This window comes from Epinephelus fuscoguttatus, linkage group LG23 (assembly GCF_011397635.1).
Source record: "Epinephelus fuscoguttatus linkage group LG23, E.fuscoguttatus.final_Chr_v1".
Lineage (NCBI taxonomy): Eukaryota > Metazoa > Chordata > Actinopteri > Perciformes > Serranidae > Epinephelus > Epinephelus fuscoguttatus.
In genome coordinates this window covers 25851121-25873678 of record NC_064774.1, presented here as the reverse complement: position 1 = coordinate 25873678, position 22558 = coordinate 25851121, and the positions used below count along the sequence as shown (strand labels likewise).

At 39.4% G+C, this 22558-nt stretch overlaps 1 protein-coding gene across 2 annotated transcripts in view; it reads left to right on the top strand.

The window, feature by feature from the left end:
* Window positions 1–22558, top strand: part of LOC125883647 (carbohydrate sulfotransferase 12-like) — a 43607-nt gene that overhangs the window by 11125 nt on the left and 9924 nt on the right. The window contains exons 3-5 of one of the 2 annotated variants that reach the window (XM_049568098.1): window positions 693–717; window positions 10321–10441; window positions 10807–10860. The gene's annotated coding sequence lies outside the window, so the exon portion shown is untranslated. Of the gene's footprint in view, window positions 1–692; window positions 718–10320; window positions 10442–10806; window positions 10861–21791; window positions 21890–22002; window positions 22124–22471; window positions 22526–22558 lie in introns of those variants that run through there. The other variant, XM_049568099.1, reaches the window with a different exon arrangement.

The following is a 22558-nucleotide window of genomic DNA, read 5'->3' as shown; positions in this document are numbered from 1 at the left end:
CTAACCCCATTTACCCTTTGCTGGAAATCCCCTAGACAAGAAAGAATTCGTTGTTGTTTTTTCATATCATGATGGCACAGTCGATTAAGACATTTTGAAAGAGGGAAAGAGGAGTACTTGTCATAAAGGTGTATGTCACTATTAATGCTATGGCCCCCTATGAAACATGCCAAGATTCAATTTAGGTATACTTAAAGTTACTAGATTTCTGTTACGCTAAATACTAGCTCTGTGGTTGTGAAACTAAAGACACACACACACACACACACACGCACACACACGCACACACACACACACACACACACACACACACACACACACACACACACACACACACACACACACACACACACACACACACACACACACACACACACACAGTTGAGATGTACAATGGGGGAGGTGGCCCCAGGAGTATATAAGACATGGTGTGGTTTCTTCTCATCATTTTTTACAGCCGCTCTCCTTCAATCTAAATCACAGGTAAGACCAGGAACTCAATATCAAATGGTTTATGCTGTAAACATTTAAATATTACAATTTAAAAATGTTTTGACTTCTTCACTGATCCTTTATGCTGTATAATTATTATTTAGAACAGCGATGGCAGCAGCAGCTGTGCCAAGAAGCAGAGGAGTGGCTGGTGTCCTGTTCTTCCTCTTCACTCTGATGTGTCTGGTTTGCCTCGCAAGTTCACTGATCGACATGAACAAAGTGGTGAATAACTTGTTGCTTAACTTTTGGTTGACAATTGGTGGAATAATTTGGTATAAAAGATTTCCACACACTTTCATCTATGCAATGTAAGTGTGCGGAAATCTTTTCGGCCAGTTTGGTCTTACTGATGCTTCCGGCACCTTGCCAAAATTAAGCTGGGTGGTGCGGTGGTTGTCCCACATTGTCTCTACTGACATTTTTAACATTTATTTGCAAGTACACAGCCATTGTGAGTCATCACAGGAAAATTTACTGTTGAAATTTTCTTTTTTTTAAAAATGCAGTCTTCTGTGCTAATGTGTGCTATATTAGCATTGTTTATGATCTCATATGTAACTGCATGTTGATTCTCACGCTGGATTTGGAGGCGGATATCAAGGAAAGCAATCAGATAATTCAACAGAAACTGGACGAATTGAAGGTGAGTCCATCAGTTTCAATGTTCTTTAAATGCTCACATAAATCTGCCTTGGAGTAACTTCAGTGGTAGAATATTCTGTCAGGGTGAGAAAGCTTTATTTCAGTCACAAGTGAATTCATGTACCACAGTGGACACAACATAGCACACTGTGTTGTTGCCATGTCATGAAGTGGTTTTGTTTTTCCCCATTAGGCACAAAAGGCCATCTTTTCAGAGACTGTGAGTGAAAAGATGAGGGACATTTACTCAGTGATGACATATCTGAAGGAAACGGCAGAAGAATCTGAAGAATTTCTGACACTGGAGAGAAAGATGGAGAACCTCAAGACCTTTGTAGATGAGGAGAATAAGAAGGTGGATGCAAAAATAGAGAAAACTGAACAGGAACTGAGAACTATGGGGAAAATAATCAAAGCCCTGGAGACATATCATGCTGAACTGTAACTTCCATGTCAATCAGTGCCTATTGTAGAGACAAATTTATCATTACCATATATTTACATGTAATATCCTGTTGTTTAGAGAGTATTCTGCTTTCCTTTTGTGTGCAAGTTTTCACTTCACTGTGTACTGTCATGGAAAACTACTGTATAACCTTTAACTTTATGTAACCTGTGCTCTGTAGTGGAATACTGCATTTACTGCCTACATGACTGTTCTCATGTAATCCAAAAACATACAGAACCGGTTCCAGCTGGCTGCCATCTTTGCAACTGCATACCCTCATTTATTTAGTTTCTAACTGACTCTCTTATAAATGTGCCTCTGTTGAAACCCTCTGTAGACTGTATGTCACTCTGTATGATTGTCTGACCCTCTGCACAAAGCAATAAACAACTGAAAGACATCTCTGGTGTTTCAAATGCTTTCTTTCAGATCTCACAGTTTAAAATGTCCACCACAGTACTTGAACAAATTTTATCTGTGTATGAGAGACTTGCTTTATTCCTGCTCTCACAAAAGTTATCAGTAAGCCGAAGGCCTCCCTAGTCCCCCTCTTCCCAGTTTTCTCTTCATTATGCGACTGCATCTGTAGTTCTTTGTAACACATACGAAGGACACTCCAGGTGTCAGGGTCTAAACTTTCAGCTGAGATAAGATTAACTCTGTTGTAACTCTTATTATTCTGTTTTATCACTTTATTAAATAACACAAAAGACAACTTGTTTGTTTCACTCTTTATTTGCTCACTTCTGCCACCGGACCTCTATCTCTGATGTTGCGTTGCGTTATGTTTCTCTTTGTTATTGTGCAACTTCATTTTGATTAAATTAAATAACTTTTAACTGTTTGACATAAATTAGGATACAAATAAATTAGGATTTTGTTTTTGTTTTGTTATTTTGCTGCTTTATTTTCCCAGTTTCCTTGCAATGACAGAAATGTAGTACAACTACAATGCTCAGTCTACATTCTGACATATATTACTTGGTGATTATTAAAATATACAATACTTTTGAGAAAGTGTTCCTGGAATGTTAAGAAATGATCAAATTCAAATATTGCACATGAAATTCATCATAGGTGGGCTACAAAAATACATTCAGTACATGGGAATAATTGTTTTTGAAGCATTCTTCCTTTACAGTCCAAAAAATTGAAGCCTGAGTTCTACTACAAATATTTTAAGACAAAAGCAGGCTGGTATGTTGGCCTCTCTGTTGCTTCAGAATCAGATGAGGATATTTTTTAAATACAGGGAGACAACAAGAGTCTGTCTGAGCCGCCATGAGATGACCTGGTGGGTTCACTAGTGACTTGTGTATTTTAGGAAGGCTATAAAATTCAGGTTGAACAGAATGTTGGCTGTAATTGTCAAATTCACACGTGGAGATCCAATCCTTATGTTAAGCATCTTCTAAGTAGGAAAGCACAGTTTTGTGGGGCGAGTCATTCAGGTCAGACTTCGGTTTCTTGCAGAATTTTTCATCAGAGTGCTGGGAGAGGATTTCAACTTTATATTTGTCTGCATCTTGACACAAATGGTTCCTCCCTTCACAGCAGGTTTAGTTACCACAACTCTGGAATTCATGTGCTCTGTCAAAGCTGTCCGTTCTTTGCTAGATAAGCTCTGAGAGACATAGAGAGATTGAAAAGTAGTTTTCATAATGTCATGTTCAACTATACAACAAAAGGTATTCATAGAAGCAGCAGACACACTGGGGCTAAACCTGCTCTTATAGAGGAAGGAGGAGTCTAGTTGCAGCCTCGTCGTTATGCAAAAAGGTTTCAGTTTTATCTGTTAAAGCATTTAAATAAATCTACTTTTGAGCCAAAAGTATTAAAGTCTTGGACAAAAGACAGACCCGCAGACAAGAGATCAACTACAACTTAAAGAGTTAACTACAACATAGGTTAGAGGACAGGAGCTGACAGTCTTTGCAGTTGTGGATGTTTGGTTTACTGGAATCATTCTAAAAGCTGAAACTCTGAGAGTTAAATGTTCTTTCAGACTTGTGCAAAAATGTTTTTAACAAAAAAGAAATGGTGGGTGCCCATTTCATTTTGTCAAGCCTCTTTCATGGTGTAAGAAGTTTCATTTTTGTTATAATCACATACTGACCCCTGGTGTTCATAGTAAAGAATACAGTTTCCTGAAAACAGCAAAAGCCAAAAACTCAGTGATGCTAAGACTTAAGCTACTGGAGAGTAAAAGCCTGTGAATTAGGAAGTGTACAAGCACTGTTACGCCACATTAATTAAATATCCAGACACCTCTTCTCAAATCAACAGCAGAATAAAAACAGCCTCAGGGCAACAACATTATCTCCACCACAGCAGCTGCAGCCACAAACACACAAAAGGAAAAACTGCTCAGTTTGTACACATCCTGTAGTGCGTGCCGTGCACCCACACACACATGCAAAACAGGGGGGGATTCCATCAATGTAGCTAAGAATATCCATACTAAGGTGTAATCTTGAAGTTTGACTAAACGCCAACTCCCAATCTAGCTCCCACCCGTTCCATCAAGTGAAATCAGCTGGCTCCAATTGACGCTGCTGCTGCTGCTGCTGCTTCTTCTTCTTCTTCTTCTTCTTCTTCTTCTGATGTGATCAGGTGCATTACCGCCATCTACGGGACTGGAGTGTGGAACAGGAGCGTGGCAGTCAAAACAAAACCACAAAAAAAAAAAAAAAAAAGATAAAGAGAAATACAAAATTCTATATCCTCTCCATTGATCCAGTGTCCCTTAGATATTTCATTAGATGCTTAGATGTTTTGCCCTCTGCTTCTGCCCCAATGAGCAATGAGGACTCCTATGTTGACTTTAAGCTTAGCTTTTCCTAGTGTTGCGGTTAGTTTCTTCCTCTCCTCCAAATAACCCCTGCACTCAAGCAACACATGTTGCACAGTTTCTGGACAACCACAGTTTGCGCAGAGACCAGTTGAGTGTCTCCCTATCCTCCACAATGACTGATTAAGCCCAGTGTGCCCTATCCTTAGATGGGTGATGACTGTGTCCTCTTTCTGGCTCATGCTCAGCCTTCTTCCCAAACCAACATGTTTTTGGATGTTGAACAAATGCCTCCCAGTTTCATTCAGTTCCCAGTACTCCTGCCATATCTTGTGCATCTGTTTTTTGATAAATGTTTTGCCCTCAGCTTTACTCAAAGGAACTTCCATATTGAGTGCCGTTGATTTAAGTGCTTGTTTTGCCAAAATATCTGCATCCTCGTTTCCCTCTACTCCTGCATGAGCAGGAACCAAACAAAGCAGACAGACATGTCCTTATTGAACATTCTGTAAATGAAATGATGAATTTGAAAAACTACATCTAGCCTGCAGGACTTAACGGATTCGATGCTAGTGAGTGCTGCCCAGCTATCTGAAGCAATGACTGCTTTTCTAATGTTGTTCTCTCTGTCCACTGCAACACTATCATAATAGCTAGGAGCTCAACTGTATACACTGAAAGATGATCAGGGGTTCTTTTCTTAATGGTTATTTTACATGTTGGAATGTAGATGGCAGCTGCTGTCCTTCTTGTCTCAGGGTCTTTTGAGCCGTCAGTGAAAATAATAGTTTTATCATTAAAATGCTGTTCTGTGTACACATCTACAATCCTCTCAGCCTGTGTTTGCTTTGATTTCCTTTTAAGCTGTTGCTGGATATTCAAATCAACAGATGGAGTCATAAATAATCATAGAGGAATGTCTGGATATGGGACTGTTGGGCTAAACGCTATGTTGCACAGACCAAGGATCTCTGCTTTAGCATTTCCTACCCATCCGAAACTGAAACACCTACTTTCATTGTGTTCCCAACAATCCTCTAAGATTGCTTTAGCAGGGTGTGTGCTACAGTGTCCCTGAAGATTCACCCAATATGTTAGCATTATTGCAGTTCTTCTTATTCTTAATGGTTGTTCACCTATCTCCACTTGCATGGCAGCCACTGGGGAGGTCCTAAAGGCTCCACTGCAGACCCTTAAAGCCTGTGCCTGCTTCACCTCCATTCTATTAAGGTGGCTGTCTGCTGCTGACATGTATGCTATACATCCGTAGTCAAATACTGATCTCATGAATGCTTGATATACCTTTAACAACGCTGTTCTGGTAGTTCCCCAGTCCCTTCCCGACAGACATCTTAAGAGGTTATTAACCTTCTTACATTTCTCCGTGACTTTGTTAATATGCTGTTTCCAGGTCAGCTTTTCATCAAATAGCATCCCTAGGAATTTCACTACTTTGACCTGCTCATGTGTTTGACCATATAATTTTACAGTCACGTCTTTATGGCGGCTAGAAAAGCATATCACTTGTGTCTTTGCAGCAGACATCGTAAAGCCCCAGTTGTTTGCCCACTGCCATAATTGCTGCCTGCAATTTTTTCTAGATAAATGTTAAATTTCGTCCTCCTATCCATAAGGCCCTGTCATCTGCATATAAGGACTTCCCTACATTTCTTTCAACTTTTTCAAATCATTATATTGAATAGCACTGGACTGCAAACACTGCCTTGTGGGGTTCCATTTTCAACTTCATATAACTTTGAGTACTCTGTACCCACTCTGACCTCTATTATCCTGTCTAATAACAAGTCCATCAGCCAGTCAAAGAGCCTACCACCCACACCTAACTTACTTAACTTGATCAGTTGTCCCTCCTTCCACAACATGTCTTGTGCTTTTTCAACATCAAAAAAGACAGCTATTACCATCTCCCCATTTGTTTGAGCTTTTTTGATTTCTGACTCCAGGCATGATATTGAATCCATGGTGCTCCTCCCTTTACGAAACCCACTTTGATATGGTGAATATAAATTTTTACTTTCAAGAAAGAAAATTAGTCTGTCTGTCACCATACGCTCCATAGTTGTCCCTAACTGTGATGTGAGTGCTGTTGGTCTGTAACTTGATGGGTCCAGTGGATCTTTCCCAGGCTTTACTGTTGGCACTAGGGATGTAACGGAAAAATGATATGGAAAATTTGATATCTCGATTATAGTGACCAAATTATCACGGTAAACGATAATATTGCAATATTTTTTTAAGCGCTGTAAAATGTCCAAAAAATAAATACATTGAAATAACTTCACTAAATCTCGTAACTTCCTTATCATACTATAATGTTAACAGCCAAAATCTTATATTAAAATGAAACTTTCACATTAAAGGGGCAAGGGATTGGCACAACAACAGAAAATTTTATTTTAAATTAACAAAATATGCAAACACATTGCAGGAGCAAAGCTTATTTGTCTGGTGCATTTTAACAGTCAGCAAAATATGTTAACAATTTATATATTATTTATTTCTTAGCATGAGAGGAAAAATATATCTAAAACAAAACAATGCAAGAGTAGAACAAAAGACATACAATATATAGAATAGATATCACAAATGTGCAGGAGAAACCAAAAAAAACCCCAAGGGCAATGGTCATCCTTACACAGAATAATTCACACGTTAGACGTGTGCATGTGAGTCAGAGGATTACCTGTATGAGAAAAGGAGTGCATGCTCTCGGTCAAAGGTTAACACGGCAGCGTTTTATGTTGTTTCCTTGACCTTATGTTGAGAAAGCATAACTGGCCGTCTACATCGATTCTAGCTCGCCATACAATAACCATAATCATAGTGATTCAATCATAGTTGATCTCAATTAGCGTTACGTTGGTTTATATTCTGTCGGCTCCGCTCAGTGTTTTCAGCTCCGTTTCGTTTTGAAACACTTAACATTAGCAACATAGCTGCTAATACGGCTATTAGCTACTCAGCTAGTGTCTTAAATGAAAATGGAAAACCTAGTCGCCGTTTAGGAGGACAGATACGACTCAAATGTCCCGTATACGTCGAGAGTTACACATTATGACAATCTTAGTAAAACCGAAGTCCCTCACACAATAACTGACGTTTGCATAGCATAACTTGCATTGGCTGTAAAGCTGTGGATGATGGTCACGGAGATGAGCAGCAGATTTGTAGTGTTGCTACCCTTCGCAGCAACTTTCTTTCTGCATATTCTGCACACAGGATAGTTGTCCTCTTCAGAAACCCAAACCCAAAGTACGCCCAGACCTCAGACTTGAGACTTGTGCGTTTAGTTGGGGGGGGGGGGGGATGTCCTGAGTGCCGCTATTACCACCTTCCGCCATGTTTTCATTCTTTGTGTTTACACATGCTACGTATTCACGCAGCGAATGCATCGCAAGACTTGAATGAGGCTGTTACATATCCTGATAATCCACCGCAATAATGCAATTAATTTAAAAATAAACGGTAATTCTTACCATGTAAAAATTAACCGAAATTTACCGTTATGTCGGTAATCGTTACATCCCTAATTGGCACTGTGGTTGATTGTTTCCATGCTACTGGTATTCTGCCAGTTTGCCAGACCCTGTTGAATAGTCTTAAGACTACTTTATCTAAGACAGTATATAAGACTACTATCTTCCATGTGGGCTAGCATACTATAACAGATACTATCCTTTCCTGGAGATGATTGCTGTGCCTTTAAGAGTGCCCTCCTTAACTCAAATAAATTAAAGGGTACATCTAAATCATCTGTTGTGGTGATTCTCTGTACATTCACAAAAAAAAAATCACTTTTATCCCTATTAGCCTACTGACCGCTGTTTCAGTGCCACTAATTAATACTGGAATTGTATAATGTCTCTTGATCCCGCTCATTCGTCTAAGCGTCCCGCATCAGATAATGATGCCTCTCTTCCAATTTTATTACAATATTGCCTCCAGTATTCACGTTTAGTTGCTCTTATGGTCCTCCGGACAACCGCCTGTGATACCAGTGCATTTTGGTTCCGACCAGCGGAAAGTTTGTTTCAAAACTCTGTGTGTGTAAAAAGCAAATCCACATGCGTAGAACTGAGATCCACAAATGTTTTTTGATTCACAAATAAAAAGTTCACAAATGCCTGTTCTAAAGTTGTAAATGTTAGGAAGATATTCACAAATGCTTTTCATTTACTTGCAAATTAATTTAATGTACTCACAGATTTTTACTTTTTTTTCATTTTTGGAATTTGCAGATCCATTTTATACTTACAAAATATTTTTGTGAGTTTACAAATCTTTTTGTATAATTCAAGCCTCACCTGTTAAGCCTCAACTCATACAAACGCCCAGGGAAAATAAAAAGCCCACACTAGTCAAGTGCCGAAAATGTTGCAAAATGTCAAAAAGCAAAGGAAAGGAGCAAGCAGAGGCTTTTTCTAGGCCCTCTGAACAATGTGAGCCTCCTCATCAACAGGATCCTCAATGAAGGGGCATGCCATTATTTCCTAATTTACTCTCTCTTGCTCTGTCTCTGTGTCTCTCTGGGTGTGTCCCTCTCCTTCTCTGGCCATTGTCAGTTGATCTTAATTGGCTGTGAATTTGCTAGCCAATTGGAAACACAGTGGGGTGGGGATGGGAGGGCAATCACATATTCATGTACCATCTTTTTTTTAATGCCTCAGTTTCATTTTATTATAGTTTTGTTTTTATCAAATTGATTTTGGCTTTACTGTTGTAAGTGGGATTTTTTTAATTATCTTATTTTTATTACAATTTAATTTGTTTTTTAATAGTTAATGTTTTTTTTGATTAATTATGTTATATATTTTATCTACATATTATTTTATCATTACATGACAGTTGTGAGTGTGTAAAAGCACTGGCAGAACTGTCTTAGGTGTTTGTTCTTATCTATTGAACATTTTTTGATCATAGATGGCGCTAATCCTCACCTTAATCCTGCTACAGACCAGGATTGCCCGGCAGCATAAGTTACCGTGGTTACTCGGCTGGGATTCAGGTTAACCACCTTGATGGAACGGAGTTGTGGCTCAGTTTGATGGAACGGAAACCGGAGTTTAGCTCCATGTATCAGGCTTAGCCAGAACCATGGTTTCCATGGTTACCAATGTGAGGCTAATCTTAGCCACTTTGATGGAACAGAGCTCTGGCTCACATTAGCCAGACTTGGCCATTTAAACCTGGATTTGTCTTTAGCCTGCTTGATGGAATACCCCCCGGTCTCTCTCCAGCCTACATACAGACCCTGTTTAAAGTTGCCCGTAACTATGACACGTCCACTGTCATGTTTCTGTTTTCCTATTGTTGCACAAAGTAACAATGTTTGTGTGAAATATTTTGTACAGTTTGCAGCGATCTGTTGTCTCGGAGTTTGCAGCAACATCAACTGATGTTTGTATTTTCCTATAAAGTGAAACTGTCACATGCTATTTCTGTGAAAGTAAAACCTTAGAGGGAGTGTCAGGTACATACAAAGAATAATCTGTTCTGCATGTACGAACACGCTCTGATCAACAAGTACAATTGCAAAACACACCAAGAACATTTGATATGAAAGGTCAAGTGAGAACAACTGACTATTTCTCATGAAGTGAATCAGTTTCAGTTTTACATTTGTAATTTACTGGACGACATAGTTTTGTACAGTACACACACACACACACACACACACACAGTTGAGATGTGCAGTGGGCGAGGTGACACCAGGAGTATATAAGGTATAGTGTGGTGTCATCCCATCATTTTTACAGCAGCTCGCCTTTAATCTACATCACAGGTAAGATCAGAAACTTTAACTCACTGTGGTTTATGCTGTAGACTTTGCTGCTTGCTGTAGACTTAAAATATTACAATGATACACATTTAAAATTGTGTTTAATTCTTCATTTAATCTTTATGCTGTATAATTATCATTTAGAGCAGTGATGGCAGCAGCAGCCGTGCCAAGAAGCAGAGGAGTGGCTGGTGGCCTGTTCTTCCTCTTCACTCTGATGTGTCTGGTTTGCCTCGCAAGTTCACTCATGGACAAGGACAAACTGGTGAATAACTTGTTGCTTAACTTTTGGTCGACAATTGGTAGAATCATTTGGTATAAAAGATTTCCGCACACTTTCATCTATGTAATGTAAGTGTGCGGAAATCTTTTCGGCCAGTTTGGTCTTACTGATGTTTCCGGCACCTTGCCAAAATTAAGCTGGGTGGTGCGGTGGTTGTCCCACATTGTCTCTACTGACATTTTTAACATTTATTTGCAAGTACACAGCCATTGTGAGTCATCACAGGAAAATTTACTGTTGAAATTTTCTTTTTTTAATCTGCAGTCCTCTGTGCTAATGTGTGCTATATTAGCATTGTTTATGATCTCATATGTAACTGCATGTTGATTGTCACGCTGGATTTGCAGGCGGATATCAAGGAATGCAATCAGATAAATCAACAGAAACTGGACGAATTGAAGGTGAGTCCATCAGTTTCAATGTTTTTTAAATGCTCACATAAATCTGCCTTGGAGTCACTTCAGTGGTAGAATATTCTGTCAGGGTGAGAGAGCTTTATTTCAGTCACAAGTGAATTCATGTACCATGGTGGACACAACATAGCACACTGTGTTGTTGCCATGTCATGAAGTGGTTTTGTTTTTCCCCATTAGGCACAAAAGGCCATCTTTTTAGAGACTGTGAGTGAAAAGATGAGGGACATTTACTCAGTGATGACATATCTGAAGGAAACGGGAGAAGAATCTGAAGAATTTCTGACACTGGAGAGAAACATGGAGAACCTCAAGACCTTTGCAGATGAGGAGAATAAGAAGGTGGATGCAGAAATAGAGAAAACTGAACAGGAACTGAGAGCTATGGGGAAAATAATCAAAGCCCTGGAGACATATCATGCTGAACTGTAACTTCCATGTCAATCAGTGCCTATTGTAGAGACAAATTTATCATTACCATATATTTACATGTAATATCCTGTTGTTTAGAGAGTATTCTGCTTTCCTTTTGTGTGCAAGTTTTCACTTCACTGTGTACTGTCATGGAAAACTACTGTATAACCTTTAACTTTATGTAACCTGTGCTCTGTAGTGGAATACTGCATTTACTGCCTACATGACTGTTCTCATGTAATCCAAAAACATACAGAACCGGTTCCAGCTGGCTGCCATCTTTGCAACTGCATACCCTCATTTATTTAGTTTCTAACTGACTCTCTTATAAATGTGCCTCTGTTGAAACCCTCTGTAGACTGTATGTCACTCTGTATGATTGTCTGACCCTCTGCACAAAGCAATAAACAGCTGAAAGACATCTCTGGTGTCTCAAATGCTTTCTTTCAGATCTCACAGTTTAAAATGTCCACCACAGTACTTGAACACATTTTATCTGTGTATGAGAGACTTGCTTTATTCCTGCTCTCATGAAAGTTATAAGTAAGCCGAAGGCCTCCCTAGTCCCCCTCTTCCCAGTTTTATCTTCATTATGCGACTGCATCTGTAGTTCTTTGTAACACATACGAAGGACACTCCAGGTGTCGGAGGTCTGACCTTTCAGCTGAGATAAGATTTAAGGCCCGTCTCAATACCTGCCCTTAGCCCTACCCCTTGGCCCTAACTCTAGATTTGCGCGTTCCCACGAGGGGTAGGGGTGTCCCAATTCCTTTTTGCGTGTAGGGGTAGGGGGCATAATGAGGGGTAGTTGGTATGAAACTAGCCCTTCAGAGCGAGGGATTTCACTTGCTAACTTGCCAGCGAGGGGTAGACATCGCCATGGCTACCACCAAGCAAGAAATAAGGAAAAAAGTTTATACATGTACATATAATTTTGCAAATAAACATGGAACTTTCAAACGTTTTCGAATAACTGTGTATTTGTGTAGAGAACGGTATGACCATTTTTTATTGCTGTTCACAATGTCTAGATTGGAGTTGACAGAAGGCTAACCAGCTAGCTAACGTTAGCATCGTCATGTTGCTTGTTAGCTAGCTAGCTAGCTAGCTGGCTCGCACTATCTGGCATCTGTCATTTGTCCTGTTCTGCAAAATTGTCGGATTTTTCACATTACAATAACACACCAGCTAGTATAATTATGCTGCCTTGTAGTGTTAGCTGGTTAGCTAGCTAGCAGAAGTCCCCTGTCATACATATCATTTGATGAATACAGCAAACGCGATCGGTAGGATGAACTCAACTGGAGACTCCATTGTAGATGCCGGTTGGAAATGTAGATGGCTCACGGCTTCCTGTTTAAAATAGTTACGCATGCGTGAACGTAACCGACGCGGTGACTTAATGAGTGGTGTCCCAATTCCTTGGAAAGATTTCAACCCCCACCCCTCATTGCTTCATTTCGAGGGCCAAGGTTCCCAGTAAATGTTTTGCCCTCAGCTTTACTCAAAGGAACTTCCATATTGAGTGCCGTTGATTTAAGTGCTTGTTTTGCCAAAATATCTGCATCCTCGTTTCCCTCTACTCCTGCATGAGCAGGAACCAAACAAAGCAGACAGACACGTCCTTCTTAATGGCTATTTTCAGGGGTGATTCTAGGATCAGAGGTTTAGAGGTGCTGAGCACCCAGAGAGCTGCCCGGCCAGGCAAGATAAATTTCACTGTTTTGTACATTTTAACGCAATTTCATTCCCATATTTGTGAAAGAAAAGCACAACACTTTTTGGGAAAGTCTGTGACTAAACCATCAAATCTGATAAAGGTTATTTAAATGCTGAGCACAAGCAAAAGAGGAATGGATTGGAATCATAAAAGAAACATATCGTAACCCTAATTTCTGGGGGAAGACAACTCTTTTTGATACAGCAGCTCCTCAACATACACATAAACAGTATGTATGTTTCTGGAGTAAACCAGCCCCCTATAGTGAGTACCAAAAATACAAATAAGAATATTTATAAATAAAGTCTTCTCTCTGCTCCTCTCTCTCTCTTTGTACTGTCAATCAAAAGGCAAATAACCAAACAATGCATTTTATATCTAACAAGAGATAAACTGATACATTGATCCAACTTACAACATCATTCTAGATAGACAGACCATTTGATCTTACACTCCTACCTGAACCTGGAACAATCTTATATCAGTAGCACCTTGTCTTGAATATAAACACATGCACATATGAGCCCAAGGCCAAAACACACCGGCGGCGTCATAAGACAGCGGCGTCACTGACGCGAGTCAAGTACCGCACCCAACACACACAAAAAGCGTCGCGCTGCGGGGCGTCAACCGGATTTCTATTGCACGGGAGCTGGGAAGTACAAAATAGTGCTTTTTCAAGGGCGGCGACGCTGGAAAAATAAGACAATAGCGTAAAGTGCCGTGGCACCGGCGTGGGTTTGTAAATAGAAAATAATGGGGGCCGCTGTTTTGACGCGCGTCGTACGCCGCCGGTTACTTCCCAGCCTAGCAGACTGGAGTGTGAAATAGAAATCTGGTGGACGCCCCACAGCGCGACGCTTTTTGTGTGTGTTGGGTGCGGTACTTGACTCGCGTCAATGACGCCGCCGTCATATGACGCCGCCGGTGTGTTTTGGCCTGACACAACAGCTAGCTTCTGTATTTTTGTTGTTAAAATATTACGTTTCAACCAAGTATTGTATGGTTTTGACACTTTTCTAGCTTGTTAAAAAGGGATATACAGTAAAATAAATAAATAAATAAAAATCTCTCAAATATTAGGGGTGCTGGGATTCAGTTTAGGAGTGCTTCAGCACCCCCAAAAATGGGCTAGAAACGCCTATGGCTATTTTACATGTTGGAATGTAGATGGCAGCTGCTGTCCTTCTTGTCTCAGGGTCTTTTGAGCCGTCAGTGAAAATAATAGCCTAGTTTTATTATTAAAATGCTGTTCTGTGTACACATCTACAATCCTCTCAGCCTGTGTTTGCTTTGATTTCCTTTTAAGCTGTTGCTGGATATTCAAATCAACAGATGGAGTCATAAATAATCATAGAGGAATGTCTGGATATGGGACTGTTGGGCTAAACGCTATGTTGCACAGACCAAGGATCTCTGCTTTAGCATTTCCTACCCATCCGAAACTGAAACACCTACTTTCATTGTGTTCCCAACAATCCTCTAAGATTGCTTTAGCAGGGTGTGTGCTACAGTGTCCCTGAAGATTCACCCAATATGTTAGCATTATTGCAGTTCTTCTAATTCTTAATGGTTGTTCACCTATCTCCACTTGCATGGCAGCCACTGGGGAGGTCCTAAAGGCTCCACTGCAGACCCTTAAAGCCTGTGCCTGCTTCACCTCCATTCTATTAAGGTGGCTGTCTGCTGCTGACATGTATGCTATACATCCATAGTCAAATACTGATCTCATGAATGCTTGATATACCTTTAACAGTGCTGTTCTGGTAGTTCCCCAGTCCCTTCCCGACAGACATCTTAAGAGGTTATTAACCTTCTTACATTTCTCCGTGACTTTGTTAATATGCTGTTTCCAGGTCAGCTTTTCATCAAATAGCATCCCTAGGAATTTCACTACTTTGACCTGCTCATGTGTTTGACCATATAATTTTACAGTCACGTCTTTATGGCGGCTAGAAAAGCATATCACTTGTGTCTTTGCAGCAGACATCGTAAAGCCCCAGTTGTTTGCCCACTGCCATAATTGCTGCCTGCAATTTTTTCTAGATAAATGTTAAATTTCGTCCTCCTATCCATAAGGCCCTGTCATCTGCATATAAGGACTTCCCTACATTTCTTTCAACTTTTTCAAATCATTATATTGAATAGCACTGGACTGCAAACACTGCCTTGTGGGGTTCCATTTTCAACTTCATATAACTTTGAGTACTCTGTACCCACTCTGACCTCTATTATCCTGTCTAATAACAAGTCCATCAGCCAGTCAAAGAGCCTACCACCCACACCTAACTTACTTAACTTGATCAGTTGTCCCTCCTTCCACAACATGTCTTGTGCTTTTTCAACATCAAAAAAGACAGCTATTACCATCTCCCCATTTGTTTGAGCTTTTTTGATTTCTGACTCCAGGCATGATATTGAATCCATGGTGCTCCTCCCTTTACGAAACCCACTTTGATATGGTGAATATAAATTTTTACTTTCAAGAAAGAAAATTAGTCTGTCTGTCACCATACGCTCCATAGTTGTCCCTAACTGTGATGTGAGTGCTGTTGGTCTGTAACTTGATGGGTCCAGTGGATCTTTCCCAGGCTTTACTGTTGGCACTAGGGATGTAACGATATGGAAAATTTGATATCTCGATTATAGTGACCAAATTATCATGGTAAACGATAATATTGCAATATTTTTTTAAGCGCTGTAAAATGTCCAAAAAATAAATACATTGAAATAACTTCACTAAATCTTGTAACTTCCTTATCATACTATAATGTTAACAGCCAAAATCTTATATTAAAATGAAACTTTCACATTAAAGGGGCAAGGGATTGGCACAACAACAGAAAATTTTATTTCAAATTAACAAAATATGCAAACACATTGCAGGAGCAAAGCTTATTTGTCTGGTGCATTTTAACAGTCAGCAAAATATGTTAACAATTTATATATTATTTATTTCTTAGCATGAGAGGAAAAATATATCTAAAACAAAACAATGCAAGAGTAGAACAAAAGACATACAATATATAGAATAGATATCACAAATGTGCAGGAGAAACCAAAAAAAACCCCAAGGGCAATGGTCATCCTTACACAGAATAATTCACACGTTAGACGTGTGCATGTGAGTCAGAGGATTACCTGTATGAGAAAAGGAGTGCATGCTCTCGGTCAAAGGTTAACACGGCAGCGTTTTATGTTGTTTCCTTGAGCTTATGTTGAGAAAGCATAACTGGCCGTCTATATCGATTCTAGCTCGCCATACAATAACCATAATCATAGTGATTCAATCATAGTTGATCTCAATTAGCGTTACGTTGGTTTATATTCTGTCGGCTCCGCTCAGTGTTTTCAGCTCCGTTTCGTTTTGAAACACTTAACATTAGCAACATAGCTGCTAATACGGCTATTAGCTACTCAGCTAGTGTCTTAAATGAAAACGGAAAACCTAGTCGCCGTTTAGGAGGACAGATACGACTCAAATGTCCCGTATACGTCGAGAGTTACACATTATGACAATCTTAGTAAAACCGAAGTCCCTCACACAATAACTGACGTTTGCATAGCATAACTTGCATTGGCTGTAAAGCTGTGGATGATGGTCACGGAGATGAGCAGCAGATTTGTAGTGTTGCTACCCTTCGCAGCAATTTTCTTTCTGCATATTCTGCACACAGGATAGTTGTCCTCTTCAGAAACCCAAACCCAAAGTACGCCCAGACCTCAGACTTTGTGCGTTTAGTTGGAGGGGGGGGGGGGGGGGGTTGTCCTGAGTGCCGCTATTACCACCTTCCGCCATGTTTTCATTCTTTGTGTTTACACATGCTACGTATTCACGCAGCGAATGCATCGCAAGACTTGAATGAGGCTGTTACATATCCTGATAATCCACCGCAATAATGCAATTAATTTAAAAATAAACGGTAATTCTTACCATGTAAAAATTAACCGAAATTTACCGTTATGTCGGTAATCGTTACATCCCTAATTGGCACTGTGGTTGATTGTTTCCATGCTACTGGTATTCTGCCAGTTTGCCAGACCCTGTTGAATAGTCTTAAGACTACTTTATCTAAGACAGTATATAAGACTACTATCTTCCATGTGGGCTAGCATACTATAACAGATACTATCCTTTCCTGGAGATGATTGCTGTGCCTTTAAGAGTGCCCTCCTTAACTCAAATAAATTAAAGGGTACATCTAAATCATCTGTTGTGGTGATTCTCTGTACATTCACAAAAAAAATCACTTTTATCCCTATTAGCCTACTGACCGCTGTTTCAGTGCCACTAATTAATACTGGAATTGTATAATGTCTCTTGATCCCGCTCATTCGTCTAAGGCCCCGCATCAGATAATGATGCCTCTCTTCCAATTTTATTACAATATTGCCTCCAGTATTCACGTTTAGTTGCTCTTATGGTCCTCCGGACAACCGCCTGTGATACCAGTGCATTTTGGTTCCGACCAGCGGAAAGTTTGTTTCAAAACTCTGTGTGTGTAAAAGCAAATCCACATGCGTAGAACTGAGATCCACAAATGTTTTTTGATTCACAAATAAAAAGTTCACAAATGCCTGTTCTAAAGTTGTAAATGTTAGGAAGATATTCACAAATGCTTTTCATTTACTTGCAAATTAATTTAATGTACTCACAGATTTTTACTTTTTTTTTCATTTTTGGAATTTGCAGATCCATTTTATACTTACAAAATATTTTTGTGAGTTTACAAATCTTTTTTTGTATAATTCAAGCCTCACCTGTTAAGCCTCAACTCATACAAACGCCCAGGGAAAATAAAAAGCCCACACTAGTCAAGTGCCGAAAATGTTGCAAAATGTCAAAAAGCAAAGGAAAGGAGCAAGCAGAGGCTTTTTCTAGGCCCTCTGAACAATGTGAGCCTCCTCATCAACAGGATCCTCGATGAAGGGGCATGCCATTATTTCCTAATTTACTCTCTCTTGCTCTGTCTCTGTGTCTCTCTGGGTGTGTCCCTCTCCTTCTCTGGCCATTGTCAGTTGATCTTAATTGGCTGTGAATTTGCTAGCCAATTGGAAACACAGTGGGGTGGGGATGGGAGGGCAATCACATATTCATGTACCATCTTTTTTTAATGCCTCAGTTTCATTTTATTATAGTTTTGTTTTTATCAAATTGATTTTGGCTTTACTGTTGTAAGTGGTTTTTTTTAAAAATTATCTTATTTTTATTACAATTTAATTTGTTTTTTAATAGTTACTGGTTTTTTTATTAATTATGTTATATATTTTATGATCTACATATTATTTTATCATTACATGACAGTTGTGAGTGTGTAAAAGCACTGGCAGAACTGTCTTAGGTGTTTGTTCTTGTCTATTGAACATTTTTTGATCAGAGATGGAGCTAATCCTCACCTTAATCCTGCTACAGACCAGGATTGCCCGGCAGCATAAGTTACCATGGTTACTCGGCTGGGATTCAGGTTAACCACCTTGATGAAACGGAGTTGTGGCTCAGTTTGATGGAACGGAAACCGGAGTTTAGCTCCATGTATCAGGCTTAGCCAGAACCATGGTTTCCATGGTTACCAATGTGAGGCTAATCTTAGCCACTTTGATGGAACAGAGTTCTGGCTCACATTAGCCAGACTTGGCCATTTAAGCCTGGATTTGTCTTTAGCCTGCTTGATGGAATACCCCCCGGTCTCTCTCCAGCCTACATACAGACCCTGTTTAAAGTTGCCCGTAACTATGACACGTCCACTGTCATGTTTCTGGTTTCCTATTGTTGCACAAAGTAACAATGTTTGTGTGAAATATTTTGTACAGTTTGCAGCGATCTGTTGTCTCGGAGTTTGCAGCAACATCAACTGATGTTTGTATTTTCCTATAAAGTGAAACTGTCACATACTATTTCTGTGAAAGTAAAACCTTAGAGGGAGTGTCAGGTAGATACAATGAATAATCTGTTCTGCATGTACGAACACGCTCTGATCAACAAGTACAATTGCAAAACACACCAAGAACATTTGATATGAAAGGTCAAGTGAGAACAACTGACTATTTCTCATGAAGTGAATCAGTTTCAGTTTTACATTTGTAATTTACTGGACAACATAGTTTTGTACTGGTTTGTTGTCTTGGCAGTTGTTGTTTGTTTTGTGTCTCATAGTACAGTATCCACCTAAACTAACAAATGTTGAGATATTCCTATGACGTGAAACTGCCAAATACTATTTCTGTGAAAATGAAACTACAGTGAAGGAGCGGATATACTAATTCGTGGGGGCAAGGCAAGCCTGTATGTACCTGCACACACACACACACACACACACACACACACACACACACACACACACACACACAGTTGAGATGTACAGTGGGCGAGGTGACACCAGGAGTATATAAGACATGTTGTGGTGTCATCCCATCATTTTTACAGCAGCTCTCCTTTAATCTACATCACAGGTAAGATCAGAAACTTTAACTCACTGTGGTTTATGCTGTAGACTTTGCTGCTTAATGTAGACTTAAAATATTACAGTGATACACATTTAAGATTGTGTTTAGTACTTCATTTAATCTTTATGCTGCATAATTATCATTTAGAACAGCGATGGCAGCAGCAGCCGTGCCAAGAAGCAGAGGAGTGGCGGGTGGCCTGTTCTTCCTCTTCACTCTGATGTGTCTGGTTTGCCTCGCAAGTTCACTGATCGACATGAACAAAGTGGTGAATAACTTGTTGCTTAACCTCCCTTCAACAACAATATCAAATTGATTTGCAAGTGAACAACTATTATGAGTCATCATAAGCAAATTTACTGTGACAATGTTCTTATCTTTTAAATTTGCAACCACTATGTGTCACCACAAGCAAATTGATTGTTTAAATTGTTTTTCTTTTTTTTATCTGCAGTAATTTCTGCTAATGTGCTCTATATTAGTGCTGTACATATCCCCATATGTAACTGAATGTTAATTCTCATGCTGAATTTGCAGGAGGAGCTGAAGAAAAACCTTCAGGAAACACAACAAGAACTGGACAAAGTCAAGGTCAGTCAGTCAGTTTACATGTTGCTCACATGCTCACAAAAATTGTGTACTGAAGTGAACAGAACATAGCAAATTGAGTCGTTGCCATGTGATGAAATTATTTGATTTTCCCCTTTAAGGCACAAAGGCACACTGCTTCAGAGCTCATGGATGGATCTATGGGCCTCATGGACACATTGATGGCATTTCTGAAGAAAACCTCAGAAGACTTACCTGTTGACTCTCTGCCACTAGTGGAATTGGAGAACATGAAGGACTTCGTGGAGAAAACCAAGACCGTTGTAGATGGGATACATAGGGAGACAGATGTAAAAATAGAGAAAACTGAAAAGGAACTGGAAAAAATGAATAACCTGATCAATGTCCTTGAGGAGTATCAAGCTGAATTGTAACTTCCATGTCAGTCAGTGCCTCTATCTCTGATATAACATCTATTGTGTCTATTACATGTCTCTCTCTGACTGTGCAGCTTCATTTTAAGGTGTTTATACACTGGCCTTTAAATCATGAATTCCTTTTAAATGTTTGACATAAATTAGGATAAAAATAAATCATGATTGTTTTCTTTTGCTGGTTTATTTTCACAGTTTCCTTGCAATGACAGAAATGTAGTACAAACTACAATGCTCAGTCTAAATTCTGACATATACTATAATACTGAGAGAATGTGCCTGGGATTTTAAGAAACGATTAAATTGAAATATTGCACATATTTGCCTTGACTTTTTTTTTGTATGGGTTTCATAGGTTGCCTGAAAAAAATAAATTCAATACATGGGAATTATTATTGTTTGATGCCTTCTTCCTTAACATTTCTAAAACATGAAGCTTATACAAATATTTCTTCTGTAAAGACAACGGCAGGCTGGTGAGTTGGCCTCTCTGTTGATTCAGAATCAGATAAGGATTTTCTTTAAAATACAGCAGCTCCTGTGGAAATCATACACTGGATGATGATGGTTTGGACCTGGGTGTCCACCCTGCAGAACCAGCTAGTTTGATGAAGGATGAAGAAATTTATTCCAAAACTTAAACTCAATATTTGCCTTGACTTTTTTTTTTCTTTTCCAGATTGGATTTCCAATGTATCACAGGCATTTGTAATTTAATGCTCTACATATTTCTGTAAAGTTTTGTATGGGTTTCATCTTTTCATCTTGGTGTTTCCTGTGTGTCTCACAGTATGTGCCAACACTAACAGATTATATTATATTCCTGTGCTTTTAAACTGCTAAATACTAGTTCTGTGGAAGTGAAGCTAGAGACACACATGGTGGACATCTGAACAAAATCTGAATAGAAATAGGAACATCAAACAAACTTGTCTTTTCTCTCATGTATGCATTTAGGAGGATCATGTCCCGCACAGAGTCACACAGCATTTGTACAGGAGACAAACCTACTGGAAAGGAATCATCAGTGTTTTTCACACCACAGTTACAGAACAATGAATATGTGCATGTTTCTTAAGTTGGTTAACACCTAACCCCATTTACCCTTTGCTGGAAATCCCCTAGAAAGAATTCGTTGTTGGTTTTTCACATCATGATGGCACAGTCGATTAAGACATTTTGAAAGTACTTGTCATAAAGGTGTATGTCACTATTAACGCTATGGCCCCCTATGAAATATGCCAAGATTCAATTTAAGTACAACTTAAGGTTACTAGATTTCTGTTACGCTAAATACTAGCTCTGTGGTAGTGAAACTAAAGACACACACACACACACACACACACACACAGAGTTGAGATGTGCAGTGGGGGAGGTGGCCCCAGGAGTATATAAGACATGGTGTGGTTTCTTCTCATCATTTTTTACAGCCGCTCTCCTTCAATCTAAATCACAGGTGAGAACAGAAACTCACTATCAAATGGTTTATGCTGCAAACGTTGAAATATTACAATTTAAAAATGTTTTGACTTCTTCATTGATCCTTTATGCTGTATAATTATTATTTAGAACAGCGATGGCAGCAGCAGCCGTGCCAAGAAGCAGAGGAGTGGCTGGTGGCCTGTACTTCCTCTTCACTCTGATGTGTCTGGTTTGCCTCGCAAGTTCACTGATCGACATGAACAAAGTGGTGAATAACTTGTTGCCTAACCTCTGGTTGACAATTGGTAGAATCATTTGGTATAAAAGATTTCCACACACTTTCATCTATGCAATGTAAGTGTGCGGAAATCTTTTCGGCCAGTTTGGTCTTACTGATGCTTCCAGCACCTTGCCAAAATTAAGCTGGGTGGTGCGGTGGTTGTCCCACATTGTCTCTACTGACATTTTTAACATTTATTTGCAAGTACACAGCCATTGTGAGTCATCACAGGAAAATTTACTGTTGAAATTTTCTTTTTTTAATCTGCAGTCCTCTGTGCTAATGTGTGCTATATTAGCGTTGTTTATACCCTCATATGTAACTGCATGTTTGCAGGCGGATATCAAGGAAAGCAATCAGATAATTCAACAGAATCTGGACAAACTGAAGGTGAGTCAATCAGTTTCAATGTTCTTTAAATGC